This window comes from Phaseolus vulgaris, chromosome 6 (assembly GCF_000499845.2).
Source record: "Phaseolus vulgaris cultivar G19833 chromosome 6, P. vulgaris v2.0, whole genome shotgun sequence".
In the NCBI taxonomy this organism is placed as follows: Eukaryota; Viridiplantae; Streptophyta; class Magnoliopsida; order Fabales; family Fabaceae; genus Phaseolus; species Phaseolus vulgaris.
In genome coordinates, this window is record NC_023754.2 from 13,239,884 (window position 1) to 13,255,714 (window position 15,831).

Below are 15,831 nucleotides of genomic sequence, written 5' to 3' on the forward strand. Positions count from 1 at the left end.
GCTTTCATTGTGATTAGGGAACCAACTTTAGAACCAAAATCGAAAAAAAAAAATTAAACTAAAAAACAACAACATGAACTAAAGAACCGACTTAAGAACCAAAATTGGAAAAAAAATTGAACTCAGAAACAACAACTCACAATTTCAGCTTTAGCTCAGCTTCAACAAACACTAACCTCAGCTTTAGCTCAAACATTCCTTACTACCTTACACGAGAAAAAACAACTCAAACTTGCATGGCCACAACCCAAGCTTCTCCTTCACACGAAGCAACCTCAAATGAAGCCCCAAACCAAAATGGAAAAACTTTACTCACCTAAGAAGCAAAGAGAGGAAAAAGAAGCTACCAATTTGAGCATTTGAAGAGAACGAAGAAGAGAGAAAGGGATTTGAAAGAAAAAAAGGGCACTCGCGAGCTAGCAAGGAGAAATGAGGTCAAGTGCCTTTATAACACTTAACTAGAATTGGGCAGGCCCTAACTCCCACCTAACAACTAGCGTAGCACATGCATATAGCATTGTCCTGACCCTTGCATGCATTTCAACCTAACAACGATTAGGCCCTAGCATGCACCAACCGAGCTAATATTCACCTAACCCTAGCACGCTCCAATCCAATTTAGAGACGGCTCAACCCTAACTACACGCAACTCCATCGTAGATTCGGCCCAACCTTAGCAAAATCCTTCGTGTTTTAGCTTTGCTTGCGTTGATGTAGCCCACACAGGGTTTTTTGTCTCTATTTTTGTTTGTGTTGTGTTTCCATGGTCGACATTGTGATGCATGTGCTTGTTGAGTCTAATTGTGGACGATTTATAACCCATTCAAATAGCGTCTTATTAAATGTAGCTAACGCTAGATTTGGTCTCTAACCAAGCATTTTCTTGTAGTGTATGATATAAATTACTTAATATGTAAATAATGGTACATAGTTATGTCTCTAGTAATTATTACAATAATAACTTTTGTAGGAAAAACATAATGCTTTTAATTACTGTAGTTTTGAAAATAATGTTAGAATATATGGCTGAAACAAGAGGGGAATGAATTCTTTTTGCAAAGACTAGTGTTAGATTAAAAAGATCAATTAAATCAATCAATTGATTTATCTGTTCAACTAGTTACTTAACATATTTGTGGTTCATTGAAAAATACAAATCAACCTGTTGAAAATATTTTTAAATCCTTTAAAAAGCCTAAGTGTTTTTCAATTGGTTGACGCGATAAATCAATCTATTGAAAAAAACTTGATGTAGTCATCAAAATTAAACATAAGTTATTTCAACTGATTTGAAATCCGAATCAACTAACTAAAATTAACAAAAATTGGAAAAACAAAACTGTCAAAAGAGATTTCAAATAATACAAACTAGGATCATAACTATGTTCAAATTAACAACTCAAAATCTACCTAACTATACACACAACATATTCTTCATGCCAATTTTAGAAATCATCAAAATCCATTTTTTCAACAATGATAAAGAAGGAAAGAAGTAGACGCTACACTAAAAAAATGCAATTACTTAAACTAGACATCCGTATGTAATAGAGAAAATTTGTAGATAAAATCATATTACTTAACGATTACATAAGAACAAAAATCCATAAATAAAGTTACCTGCAGACATTAACTAAGGATATTAATATTATGAATCTTATTATTGATATTAACATTTTGTTATAGAAGGGAATCAAACTCAGATCCATGAATACACATATAACATTTAATTTTATAAAAAAACAATTATATGATTATTATTAATAATACAAACAAATAATATTAATAATATATATATATATATTAATAATTAACAATAATATTAATATTGATATTAACATTTTTAATAGTAATGTTAATAAAAAATTTAAGATTAATAACAATATTTACAATATTAAAAAATAATAATTACAATAATAATATTAATATTGTTAATTGTAATATTAATAAAAAAATTTAATAATATTACTAACAATATTAATTATAATACTAATAATATCAATAATAATAATAATATTAATAATAATAAAATTATTATTAATAATAGTAATATTAAAAATATCCATATTTATAGATAATTTACCTACAAATAAAATTTTGTTTATAATTACCTATGAATTATTAGTAGGTAGTATAAAAATCTACTCGTAATTACCTACATATAAATAATGTCCATATGTAATAATAATATTTATAATATTAATATTGTTAATAAAATATTAATAACAAATTTTATACTATTAATACTAATAATATATATTTTTATTAATAATAGTAATAATATTAATAATTTTAACAATAAGACTAATAATAATAATAATAATAATAAGATTAAATATAAGAATATGAATAAAAATAAAAATAATAACATTAATATCCATAGGTAATATCCATGATCTACAAAAATAAATTCATAGATAATTATCTAATAATAAATTCGTAGATAAAATCCATTGGTAAAAAATTATATGTAATTTTTGAAGGTTTTGGACGAAACTGTTACCTACGAATATTATCTACGAATATCGGATTCGTAGGTAATATTTGTAAGTGTTTCTTACCCAAATATGTTAAAATTACATAGAATTGTACCTACAAATTCTTGTTGTCAAATTACTTCATTATTACAAATAGAAAAATTCATAGGTAACTCGATTTTACATACGAATAATAATCCATATGTTAAACTTAATTTATTTACGAATCCAGATTCATAGGTAATTCTCAGTAGGTAATAACAAATTTTCTTGTATTGCTAATCCATAAATATATTGGGACGGAAAAGTTTGCGAGCCTCGCGAAGTTGGCGGTCTTGGAATCCTTGATCTAAGGGTCTTTAATGCGGCTTTATTAGAAAAATGGATTTGGAATCTAGGGACGGATCAGGGCGATTTGTGGAAAGAGATTATTGCATCTAAACATGGTGGTTGGAGAAGTTTGAGAGAGGGAAGGAAAAATAGCAAGAACTCTCTTTAGTGAAAATATTTGAAGGAGGTTTGGGGATGGAATTTTGACATACTTTCTCTTGGAAGATTGGTAATGGGAAGGATATATGCTTTTTGGAGGATAATTGGGTGGGATATGGTGCTTTGAAGAGTGTGTTCCTGAGGTTGTTTTCCTTGAGCACCTCTTGTAATTCCAAGTTGGAAGAGTTTGGGGGTTGGGTTAATGGCAGTTGTATGTGGCATGTGTTATAATTATAGGGCTAAAACAAGAGGGGGTGAATTGTTTTTGAAATATTTTCACAAGTATTGAAGGTAGAGTGAAAAGTTATGAAAAATTAATCAATGGAAAATCTATCCAGCCAAATATAAATTTTTTTTTAAGCTTGATGCAGAAAATCAACTAGTTGTTTTTACGAAATAGCCGGTTATTTTTATAAGCACTTTATAAAAACAAAGTTAAAGCAGTTTAGAGAGTGTAAGGATAGAGAGATTCACACAAAATGTTTATACTGGTTCACTCTTCACCAAGAGCTACATTCAGTCCCCAGAAACCACTAGGTATTCCACTATGTAACCAACAACAGATTACAAATTACACACACACACACACCAAAGAAGTGATCTTGAACCCCTCAAGAACACTCACTTCCTTTGGCTACAACACAACACAGATCAGAACACCCTCTGACTCTGTGCAACCAAGAGCGTATATCCACTTATTTATACTCCAATCAATTGTAAAAAACATTTAATGCAAAAGCCAAATCAGTTTTAAAACAAACAAAACAGATTGAATCGATTAAACTGAATTCTGTTAAGGATTTTCAAAAAATAGTCGGTTGATTTTTCGAAACAACCGACTGAATTGGTTTGACAGCAAAGTCAACCAAAGTCAAACAGTTTCAAAACCCTTCAAATAAGCTGAGAGAAAAACAACCGATTAAAACAAGAAATCAACAGGTTGTTTTTCTGCTTCTATTTGAAAACACATCTTTTTCAAAAGGATTAAAATCAAATAACCTTGGATCAATTCTATGAGTGGATTACAAATTCAAACCACCCAAAACACACCCAGAAACCCATCATTAAAGTCTTCAAGCAATCCACATAGATTTGGAGACATCAAAGTTCATGTTGAACAACATGTAGCCTAAAGAAGGAGGTTGTTTGAGTGGGAAAAGCCTGGAATGTCATTTTTTACAGGAAATTCAAGAGATGAGGCTTGACGTAGAAATTGAGGATAGCTGGGTGTCGAAGGATGGGGAGTTCTTAAGGTACTCGGTAAAATCTGCCTAAGCTGTTTTAAGGAAGGGTGTAAAGGGGGAAAATAAGTATTTGTTTGATAGGTTTTTGGAGGTGTAAAGCTTTGCCTTCAGCTCAAGTCACTGCTTGGAGGGTGTTGTCGAATAAGATTGCTACCCGGGCTAATTTTGGAAAGGTGTGGGGTTGTGGTTGAAAGTCTTTGTGTACTCTGTGTGGGATGGAAGAGGAGACGTGTCATCATTTGTTCTTTGAGTGCATAATAGTTTGGCTCGTTTACAGTCAGTATTTTGCTTGGCTAGGAGTGGCATTTGTGGATCACAATGAATCGTGTTATCATTTTTTACAGTTTAAGTTGGGTAGAGCATCATAATCTATTAATAATGTTTGGGGAGCGATTTGGATTGCTGTAGTAAGTGAGATTTGGAAGCATAGGAACAAAGTTATCTTTAAAGGTGGTGTGTTTGATGATTCAGAAATATTTACTCTTATTCATTTAAAGGTTTGGTCGTGGGTCACCTCCAAGGCATCCTCATCTTTTTTCTCTTATTCTGATTGGTGTCTTGATCTTTTGGTATGTATAGGTTAGTTAATTGATGTATTTCTGGAGTGTTGGGTTGTCCCTTTATTTTTTTTGGGGGTTTACATGAGCTTTGTTAATTTTTGGTAGGAGGTTGTCTTGGTACTGTTAGGAGGAGACTAAGATTTTCTTTTTTAGATTTGTATAAGGGGTTAGACCATCCCTGAAATGGTTCAAATTAATTTATTCTTTATTGCTGATAAAAAAAAATTGGATGGTTCATTTTACATGATTTATTTGATATATTTTTTATTGTGTTAGTTTAGTGTAAATTAGACTACTTATGCATACCTAATTTTGTTGGGATGAAGCATAATACCAGCCAACGGACCTCTTCTGGAATAACATGTCTAATTTTTAACTCAATCTACTATAAAGATATCACACATTTGCAATGTGTGCACCCAAATTCTTGCAATGTGCGCAAACCTTAATTTTGATTATTTTGAACTGCATATATTCTAGAAAGAAATTTGAACAAAATTTTATAGCCTTTAATGATTTTTAATATACAATATATAACTAAATAATGACTTAAATTTATAATCACTATAACAAAAATACTATCTTTTGTTGGTAAAAAACATTCCTTAAAAAAAATCGACGTCTAAACGTTGGATTTATGTCGTTCAACCATATCTGACGAAAAATTCATGAAAGCAAAAGTATAAATTAATTAATATAATGACTAATTATTTTTGTCTTTAAATTAATTGGCATTTATGATTTTTTGTGTGACAAATATAAATAATATTTTATAAAAAATGAATAATAAAAAGATAAAAGATAATTTCATAGTACACCCTCCAAGTTTAAAAATTTATTTTTGATAAAATAAATCTGTCACCTATTTCTAAAAGTTTCACGAGTGTAATTTTTCTCAAGATAAAAACACACCCTCATATATAAAATTTTAAAGTCAAGGATGGGTTACTATACTATAGTAGGAGGATAAGAATATGACCAATGCAAGATATTATTATTTTCTAAATATTAAAATAAGTTATACAAGTTTTGAAGGCAATCTCATTCTATTGTTATAAAATTGAATTTCTTATGCAGGGCTAGATTGTTTTTCATCTCAACTATGTAGATTATTTTTGATCGCATGCATAAAATAAAGTCAACGAAGAATAAATAACTACCATAATTATTTTAGAAAATGAACAACCACCCTCGTTATTGCAGCATCAAAGTGAAGCTAAGTCTATAAGCCCTAAGCTCTAGTGAGATATTTAAACGTTGAAAAACAAAGTGGTTTGGGACACCAAGCAGTCCTAAAATGTAAAAATTCAGAGCAGAAATCCTTTTAAATGCTCGAATTTGGTGAAAATAACTCAAATTTGCGCCTGCACTTACTCTACACAAGATGAACAAAAAGTCCAAAGAAAAAACTCAGAAAAAGTTTGCGGAAATTGAGATCCGAAATGTTGAATTTGCAGGAGGTTCTGAGGAACGTGCCACAGTGGTGAATATCGTTAACGAAGGTGCAAATTTTAATGGTGAAGGTAATGGCTCTCACTACGAAAACTGTCATATTGATATGAAGTCGGATTTTAAGTCATCACCCTCTTCTATGGAGGTGCAAAGGTTCCCAAGTTGAAGCAATAGATTTATCGGAATCTGTGTGCATGGGTGGCTTACATAATACATGGTTGATCTTAGATAATTTCTGTGCATGCTTCATCTTACATAATTTGATATTAAATTCTGTTTAGGCTAAGACCTGATTTTATATATATTTGGGAAACTTATAGCACAATATATATTTTATAGTTTCTAATTTGATGAATAAGGAATGGGACCTGACCAAAGAATATATATATATATATATATATATATATATATATCACTAAAAAAAATGGCTCAAAAGTATATGCGAATGAGAAAAAATCGATGCCTAAATGTTGGATATCTATCTCCCATCCATCAGGCGAAAAATCCGTGAAAGCAACATTTTTGTCGGTCAGCGCATGCGACGCACGGGCCTATCCGACAAAAATATCGTCGACTACATCGACGTAAAAGCGACACAATATTATCGGCTTATGCGTGGGTCAAACCGACGCAAATGTATAAAAACGCATATGCATCGGTTTGGTTGACGAAGAGAAAAAAAATTGACATCAGATTATGCGTCGACCTGGCCAACGTAAAGGTCGACGCATAACTTAATACTTAAAAAAAAATAAAAGTTTGTCTGGGCTTGGCCGACGCATAAATGGCAGCAGAAAAAATATATTTATTTTTTGTTGCAGCCATTTTTACCTTATAACATAACAAATACCAAACCAATCAAGTTCAGAATTGAACATAACAAAATGGTATCATTTACACCACATTCACAATACAAAAATCATTCAAATAGTTAAACAAAATCATTTAGATAATTTCATCCATCCAAATATTCAAAGTGTATGAATACGTAAAACACAAGTTAGAATTAAAATTGTACTTTAAAAATTAACTAAAAGTACTAAAACTTAAAATATTGGATAATCCAATTACATAAAAAGAGTGCAAATGATAATATAAAATGGATCTCATGAAATAGAAAAAGTAGTGATGTGATATGTGAAAATCTGTAAAAAAAAAAATACAAACAATGTGAATAAATAAATGTAAATAACTAAAATATTAATAAAAATGTGAAATAATAAAACTTACAGTCTAGAATGCATTTTAAGGAACATGTTGATCATTGTACCTTGAATCATACTCTGATCGAATTGAGTTATGTTAGTGGAAGCATGGTCACGTTCCAACGAGCTTTATACACCCTATATTATAGACAAGCTTCTGCCTATACTTTTTACTTTATACAGCCCTTATTTAATTTATACACCACCACATCACTATTTGTAATTTTCTGGCTTAATTGCAGCCCATATTATTTACTCTTTGCAGCCTTTATTCAATTTCTACGCCTCCCACGTCACTAAAAAAATTCTTCAAAAAGTTGGCCCAATGCTGCCCATATTTTTTCCATTATGCAGAACCTATTTATTTTGTATACACATCACCTTTTAATTTTTTTTTAAATAATCAATGGAAAAAAATAAATAAAAAAACTTCTAAATTTATATTATTACAAGATATTCGATGAAAAATATTAAAAACGTAATTTACTAAATTATTTTTAAACGAGAATAATTTTTTTCCAAAATAAATTATGACTTCTTTTATTAATTCCCTATTCTTCTATTAATTACGTATCGTTTTATTAATTACCTCTCTAAAATTTGCAACCATATTCTATCAATTATTAAACTCAAACTTTAATTCTCATTTTTATTACAAAACAATATTAACAACAGTGCACCTAAATTTTGATATTTTACTTAGAAATTAGATCTGGTATATCATTAAAAATAAAAAAAATACATATTTAAAAAATTTGAGGTAACCTATGCATAATAATGAAAGAGATATTTTGGTAGGGCAAGGTTATCAAATCTTTTACATTTGCTTAATTATTAAGTTTATCTTAGATTTTAAAATATTTTTAATACGTTCATATTGAATTAACTTGTTTGGAAATTTTGGAATTTTAATCTCATACACATATATGATATATGATGACTAACACATTAGGAATTTAAGTTTTAGTTAAGTTAAAATGTGTGTCATTCACACAACAACGAAGCAGTAACTCCAAAAAAATTAATAAAAAAAATTCTGAAATTTGAAGACTTTACTTCCGACATTAGGGTAGCAACAATGAAGGAAGTTGAAGTTGACCAATCGTGGAGCAAGAGGTGGAGCTCAACAGCGACGGTGAAGACTGGAGTTGAAATGAAGAAGAGAAAAAATAGCTTTGAAGATTCCCATAATTATCAATGCTTACTTCATTTCAGTGTCATTTTCAACACACTAGCCTTAGCAAAGTTTTTTGGATGGTTATCCTTACGAGATTTCAATGGTTTTCTAGGACCAGTGAGGGTATCATATCTTTAACTCCTACTATTTCACACTTTCTTGTTTTTTCCACCAGTACTTGGATACAAATTTTGAATGCATGTGTTGATTATAACTTCATTCTCTTTCAAACTTCCATTTCTATATTTTCTTGTCTAACTACTTTATTAACAGGCCTATGCCACTGAACTTTTTAGAGAAGAACACCAAGCTCTAGGACTGTCAACTGTAAGCATCACTAACACCAAGCTCTAGGACTGTCAACTGTAAGCATCACTAGCCAGTAGAGAAGTACCCAAATATTTTTCCAAAGAATTCCTTTTGGGATAAGTAAGTGGACTTTCATATTCAATTTCTGTTTAAATTGCTTTATCATTTGGACCTATTTAGATAAACTTCTCCACAAAATTAGTTTATGCCTGAATCATTTTTATAGAAGCTAGTACACGAAAACTTTTACAAATTAGATTAAGAATAATCTAATTTTTGCTTACTTATTATGTTTGTCTTTCTTATTTTATCTTCCTGTAAGAACTTATGAAGAACTTTATCCAAATAAAATCTTAATGATGTGCTGATTTTTATTTTCCAAACATAAATCATTTTGTAGGTTTCCATACTTCTTGCCCAACCTCATAACATCAGTATTTGCACTTGTAGTAGCAATTGGCTGCATCTGGATTCCAGTATGTATCTTAGGCTCTGAAAAATCTGTTCATTGACTGCAATTTTATTTTATCTCCTTCCTATTTCGTTGGTGTTACTCTAAAAACTTTTATGATGACATTTTATAATGAAAAATTATTTTAGCATATGATCCTCTTATATCATACGGTTAGTAGTTGATATTTGTTTGGATTTAGAGAGCAACAAGCTTCATGGATGTGCTTGGGAAACAAAGACTCAATACATTCTGAATTTTTCCTTTGTTTTCTCAAAAACTTCTTCAGCAATGTTAGCCTCTTTGCCATCAACCCTTTTAATTTCCAGTTGTGCTTTCTGATAGAATCCAATACCTCTTAATGCATCTGAAATGAATTCATCAAATTCAATAGAAACTCTTTTTTAGTAGTCTGATGTGCTTGTTTAATCACCATTACGTGGAAATTAATATTGTATTTGTTTGTTTGATTAAAAGTTGATTTTGTTAGCTGAATTTCCCTCCATGTCCAGTAGGCAGACAACATAATTTTGTTTTGTGTTATAATAATCACTTTTGACTTTGAAACACCAAAATCTCCTCTCCTGTTGTTCCTGAGTACCCTAACCCTATGGACTACACTCACTAGACACGTTTAAACCTAGGATTTTTTTTCTGTTGGCTTTGTAAGTGTGGCATAGTGATTGTTTTCTTGGACAAAGTTTTTCTCTTCCTCTGTCTTGACCATTATTTATTGGTTTAGGCTAGTTAGAATATAAGCACCTGACCAAGCCACCATATTTTGATGCATCCAAGTAGTGCCACTTTAAGCACACCCTCAATTTAGTATTATAAGCAATCAATAAGTGGCCATCTCTAACCTTAACCCCATCAATACCTAGTAAACAAGGTAAGAAAGATGTGTCATTAATGCACCACAACATAGACAAGTAGCAAAAGAATGAAGGGATACTAAGGGTGTAGTAAAAAACTTCAAATGTGAAGTTATCCATGATCAACTTAGTTCTTACTGTCCAGTTAAAACTATTGTCATAATTATGCAACAGAAAATTGGAAGCAATATAGTTCAGAAAAAGACTAAAGACCAAGTTGGTAGTTACACATAACTTGAAAAGCTCTGTACAGATAAATTCTATAACTCAAAAGTGGAGGCTATGTATAAAGTCTTAACTATTGTTTTTTATTTATCTGTGTAGTTAAATTAAAGGAAAAAAAAAGGAGAGAAGAGCAATGGGTGCGAGGGAGATTAAGAAGATGATGAACTGTAGAGTGGTGTTCGCAGTCGAAGATGGGCAGTGTCTACTAATTTTGTTATGCTCTTCATGTTATAAATTTTGAGATTAATGTTTACTCTATTACAGGTTATTTTTGTCCTGCTTTGTCAAAGGCTGTTAAAACCATGAAGAAGGGAGAGAAAGTGATTTTAAGTGTGAAGCCTCAATGTAAGTTGTCTGCTGATGAATTTAAGTGTAAATGCTTGTAATTCTTAAAGTGCATGATAACCTTGTCATTTTATGGATTTAAAACATGGTTTTGATGTTTCCTTACCTGTTTTTGCATTCTTGTAGTGAAAGTAATTGGTAAGCTGCAAGATGGTACTTTGTTTTAGAAGAAGGGTCATGATGATGAAGGGGAGCGTTTGAATTCAAAACTGATAAGGGTAACTTGAAGAAATGTCTCAATGTTTTTCCCGATTCCCACTAGATTATTTATTAAGCTAGCTAATGTGAGTGTTTTATGGATTGAGCAGAACAAGTAATTGATGGGTTTGACAAAGCTATTTTGATTATGAAGAAGGGTGTGGTGACATTGTTAACTATTGCGCCTGAGTATGGTTTTGGCTCATCAGAGTCTCAACAGGACTTGTTGTGGTTCCTTCTAACTCCACTTTGTATTATGAGGTTGAGCCACTACAAAAAAACGTGTATAATGCGGCGGTTATTTTCGTAAAAAGTGGCGTTTTTAACCGCCGCATATTATACGGTACCGCCAGAATTCTTGTCGCCACAAAGTTTAATGTGGCGGTCAATTAAGAACCGTTGTAGCAGACGCCATATTATGTATTGTATAAAGTGGCGGTTTTAAGCGTGTAATTGACGTCAGTTATAAATGTCGTAATTTTAAAACTGGGTACACCAATCCTAACATAAATAGTGGCAGTTTTAACCTTCACTTAATACGATATAATATAAATTTAATTTAAATTTTAATATTTATAATAATTAATTTAATTTCGTTTTATAATTTGATTTCATAATATTATTTAATTTTATATTATAATTAAATTTCAGTACGCAATTAAATTTCATAATATAATTAAATTATAAGATAAATTAATTTTATAATAAAATTATACCTCATAATATAATTAAAATTGATAAATATAATAATAAGAAATGATTTTATTCATTCATTAAGATAACAAAGTTTATAATGTCAAACTAATCCAAAAAAAAATTAAATTAAATTGTCAAAATGTAAATTTTATTTGAATATATTACAACTAATGTCATAGTCCTAACTCTAATTTGTCTTGTTGCCTCCACTTGATCCAATAATATTGTGGTTCAGTGATGAAGTACGACTTCCATCATCATCCGGTGCCTGAAATTAATTAAAATATGTTTAGAGTTAATTTTCAAATTTTAAAAAATAAATGAAAAGAATATTATATATCCAAGGAGTGTGCATGAATTAAGGAGTGTGCATAAAACAATGATCTGGCATGGATAGTAAAAAAACATGTAGCCATAAACCAAAAAAATTTAGATTCACCTCAAACAAAGATGAACAAAAATAATTGGGCGCTGCTTCACCCTTATTCATCTCCATATACAACACATCAATGGGAAAACTAATTGTATGATACTTATAAAGGTTAATCTTTTGGCAAAGAGATGCAAAGAGGTCATACTTGGGTTGTGGAAGAAATCTTGCAAGAGGTAACAGTTTCCTTAGATCAATGTAAAACTTGTCACTAGCCGAATAACAGGTAGCAACACGTTCTGTTTTGGGATAAGAGAAGTTTGTAGCCGCTGGCAGATCCAAGAATATAATGCTACTTACCTTCAACAGTATAATTAAGCTTGTGTTTATTTGGACAAAAAAATGAAGCTTGCAACAAAGAAAGTTGTAGATGGAATAACTACATAGCAAATGAAATCAGTGTTATATATTAATATATCTAATTCAGGTAACAGGTAAGTGTCTAGACATGTATGCATACTCAACCTTTGTCCATGATTGTGGTTTCAATTTCAAATTAGGTAAGCTCCCATTGTATTCCTCGTTTTCAAAGGCCAGTGGACCTGCAAACAAATTTGTTATACGGAGTAAATTGAAACAAATAAATAAAAAAATTTAAAGGATAAATTAGTCACTTTAAAAAATAATCTTTCAAAAATACTTTAAAATATAGCAAAGAATTGGAATTAAAATTAAAAAATAAATATTAATTATTGTTAGTATTATAATAGTAATAGAGAAATCTTATGTTCATTAACTGTCATTCATCATAACAATAATAATCCATCAATGGAATTAAATCATAATCCTAGATATTGTTGCAAAGGAAATGCAAAAGAATGCAGCATTTCAAACTAGTTTGAAAAATCTACCTTGGAGCCGTTAGGGACCAGTTCTTGGAGTATCTTAAGTCGCTCACTTATTCTCTCTCTTCTGTTCTGTGATACACTCGTACAAACATTCTATCAGCATTTAGCTCATATTTAAGTTTTCTTAATTTGCAATCAAAACATGGAACATATATGCGACAAACATAATTTAACTTAGGTTTGAAGTAATTAAGCGAACCTTGGCAGCAACATTTTGAGGATCCTTGGGTGGGCTTGACTTCGGTTTTGTTGCTTTACTTGTAGTTGTGCATGGCTTCTTGGCATTGGTAGCTTGCATGGTCTCTCTCTATAAACACCAAAATCATTCTTCCATTCTAATTAATTTCATGTACTTCTTATGGACTAATGCTAAATAAATGTATAAAAAGAAGCTAAAATGTGATTAAGGAAGCAATGATTAATACCATAAAAGATCACTTTCTCAAGACTAAATCTTGTGCTGCTGACTCATTCAGGCTATCACTATGGGCATTTGGTTCTGAGTATAGCCACCCAGAAGATGAACTTTCACCATGTTGTTGCTTCTCTTTTGCACCTTTGAACATGGAGCTATAGCAAGTAGCAATTTCAGAGCAACTGAAATTTTGGACCAGGCGCATGTGTGTGGTGCTTTTGGGACTAACATGGTTCCATTGGTCACAACCTTCATGCAAATTACTCTCTTTGGAAAACAGCCAACTCTGCTGAAAGCGAAGGAAAGACTCACTACCTTGCATGAGGTTGCTGAACTCATTGACTTTGAAATTGATCAGACCTTGCCAGAATCAAAATGCTGCATTATAAAATTATAAAATGTTGCATGTAAACACAATTTCACAGTATGAATGCATGAATATGTGTGTTTTCATGGCCAATTCACCATTATAAAGCTGATTAGGATGTTTTCACCTTTTGCATTTTATCAAGTTAGAAGAAAATTACCTCGGAATTTAGGAAAAAATAAATAAAGCTAGTCTGCATATGAGAGCACCCAGTTCTGGAGATAAACAACATAATTGTTTGACTCTATTTGATGGTAGATTTTAAACCAATTTTAGGACCTTCCTCTGTTCTTTAAGGCTAGAGTATTTTTTAGTGGACTTCATTCACTTAAAAACCTCATGTACCAATTGATATAACAAAATTGAAAAGCCATAAATTGGAGAACTTTCTAAAATCTAACACTTCCTTAATTAATCACAGCGACACCAATTTATTACATGCAGTGACAGAAACTGTAATCAACATGTAGCCAAATGACCATTGGTTTTGTCCACAGGCATCAGAAGATGAATTACTTCACTTAAGCATTGCCCACTACTCCATCACCAACATTTCTGCAACAGAATAAATGCAATCAAGCAACTAATTTGAAGAGGGAAGGATTATAAATAGCATGGCATCATCGCTGCTACAACGAATGGTTGCAATATGCTTCCAAATAGATTCCAGGAGGGAAAAACTTTTGAAACCAATAACCTAAGATTCCAGTACCAGTACGGATCGGACGCAATGATTCCGGTGGAGATTCAGGAGAGCACGCCATGTTTCCAAAGTTTCGTGGCTGAGGAGTCTAACGAAGAAAGAAAGGTGAAACTGGATGTGCTGGACGAGGTCAGAGAGAAGGCAATGATCAAAGTCAAAGTAATAAAAAGAAGGGTGGAGCATAAGTACAGTTCGAAGCTAAAGCCTAAACAGTTCCAGGTCACTGACCTGGTAATGCGAAAGGCTCACCCATACTAGTTGGAGAACAAGTTGTCCCCCAAGTGGACTGGTCCCTTTAAGGTGATGGAAGTCTTGGGAAACGGGGCGTACAGGCTTGAGACCTTGGAGGGAGGCGCCATTCCTCGTACTTGGAATGCAGCTAATCTCAATTTTTATTTCAATTAAAACTCCAGCATTGTACACAGTTTAAGGGGACACTCTTTTTCCCTTTTTTAAGGGTTTTTTAACGAGGTCACCCAATAAAATTACGTTTGAAGTACACGTATTCTCGAATTTTCTGTACAATGCAGAAACGAACTTGTTGCCTTGGTGTTTAGACACCTTGAGAGGGAGTGGCAGTTTTCTTTGGGACGCTTCCCCCTCGAAGAGTGGGCACCAAGTGCGAGCGGTAAGTTTCAACAAATGATGAACTGGTCGCCTTGGTGTTTAGACACCTCGAGAGGGAGTGACAGCTTCCTTCGGGACACCTCCTCCTCGAGCGTGGGCACCAAGTGCACCGGTCGTCTCGGTGTTTAGACACCTCGAGAGGAAGTGGCAGCTTCCTTCGGGACGCCCCCTCCTCGAGTGTGGGCACCAAGTACGAACAACAGGGTTCGACCAGTTAAGTCCCCCTTTGCCTCTGAGCAAAGACGAGGGCAGTAACGCACCTTGAGGCTAGACACCTTGAGACCGCAAAGAATGAGTAAGTATCAGCAAAGGAGTTTTCCTTGTCTAAACAAGAAGTTGAGGCGAGGACAGTTGAAGGTTCACGCATGCTCACTTCCATCACAGGGCGTTAAGCAGTTAAGGTAGAGGGCGAGAAAGCATGCTACCTAAAGTTCGAAATTTTAAAGTTTCACAAGGACGTCGTATGGTGTTAGCATCAGAACGCTGTTAGTAAGAGCGGCAAGTTAAAGACATAGTACTCGACAAACAAAGATGAAAAAAGCAAGTACAATAAAGGTACGAGTTGTATTAAAATTATAAGTGTTATGAAGGACACAATTTTCAAGCCTAAAGTCTAAGCAAGTTCCTTCTGAGGACGCCTTGGCACAATTTGCCCATCGATGATGTGGTTCGACATCGCGAAGGGGGAAATGTCCATCTCAGGATGCTTGCAAGCAACCTGAGCGAGAGCATCTTCGAACC

The 15,831-nt window shown here is 32.4% G+C and overlaps 2 long non-coding RNA genes across 4 annotated transcripts; one reads left to right on the plus strand and one right to left on the minus strand.

Annotated features, from left to right (window-relative positions):
* Positions 1–8,679: 8,679 nt before the first annotated feature.
* Positions 8,680–11,457, plus strand: LOC137833044 (uncharacterized). Its single transcript, XR_011084656.1, has 4 exons — positions 8,680–9,033; positions 9,314–9,389; positions 10,561–10,806; positions 10,933–11,457. It is a non-coding gene; the product is annotated as an uncharacterized lncRNA (long non-coding RNA).
* A 944-nt stretch (positions 11,458–12,401) lies between these two features.
* Positions 12,402–14,467, minus strand: LOC137833045 (uncharacterized). Of its 3 annotated transcripts, XR_011084658.1 has the most exons (4): positions 14,199–14,467; positions 13,178–13,771; positions 12,982–13,047; positions 12,402–12,672 (listed from the first exon to the last, which is right to left on the minus strand). It is a non-coding gene; the product is annotated as an uncharacterized lncRNA (long non-coding RNA). The 3 variants fall into 3 exon arrangements; XR_011084659.1 differs by lacking the exon at positions 12,982–13,047 and having other exon boundaries at positions 12,409–12,672; positions 14,240–14,467; XR_011084657.1 differs by lacking the exon at positions 12,982–13,047 and having other exon boundaries at positions 12,409–12,672.
* Positions 14,468–15,831: the final 1,364 nt, after the last annotated feature.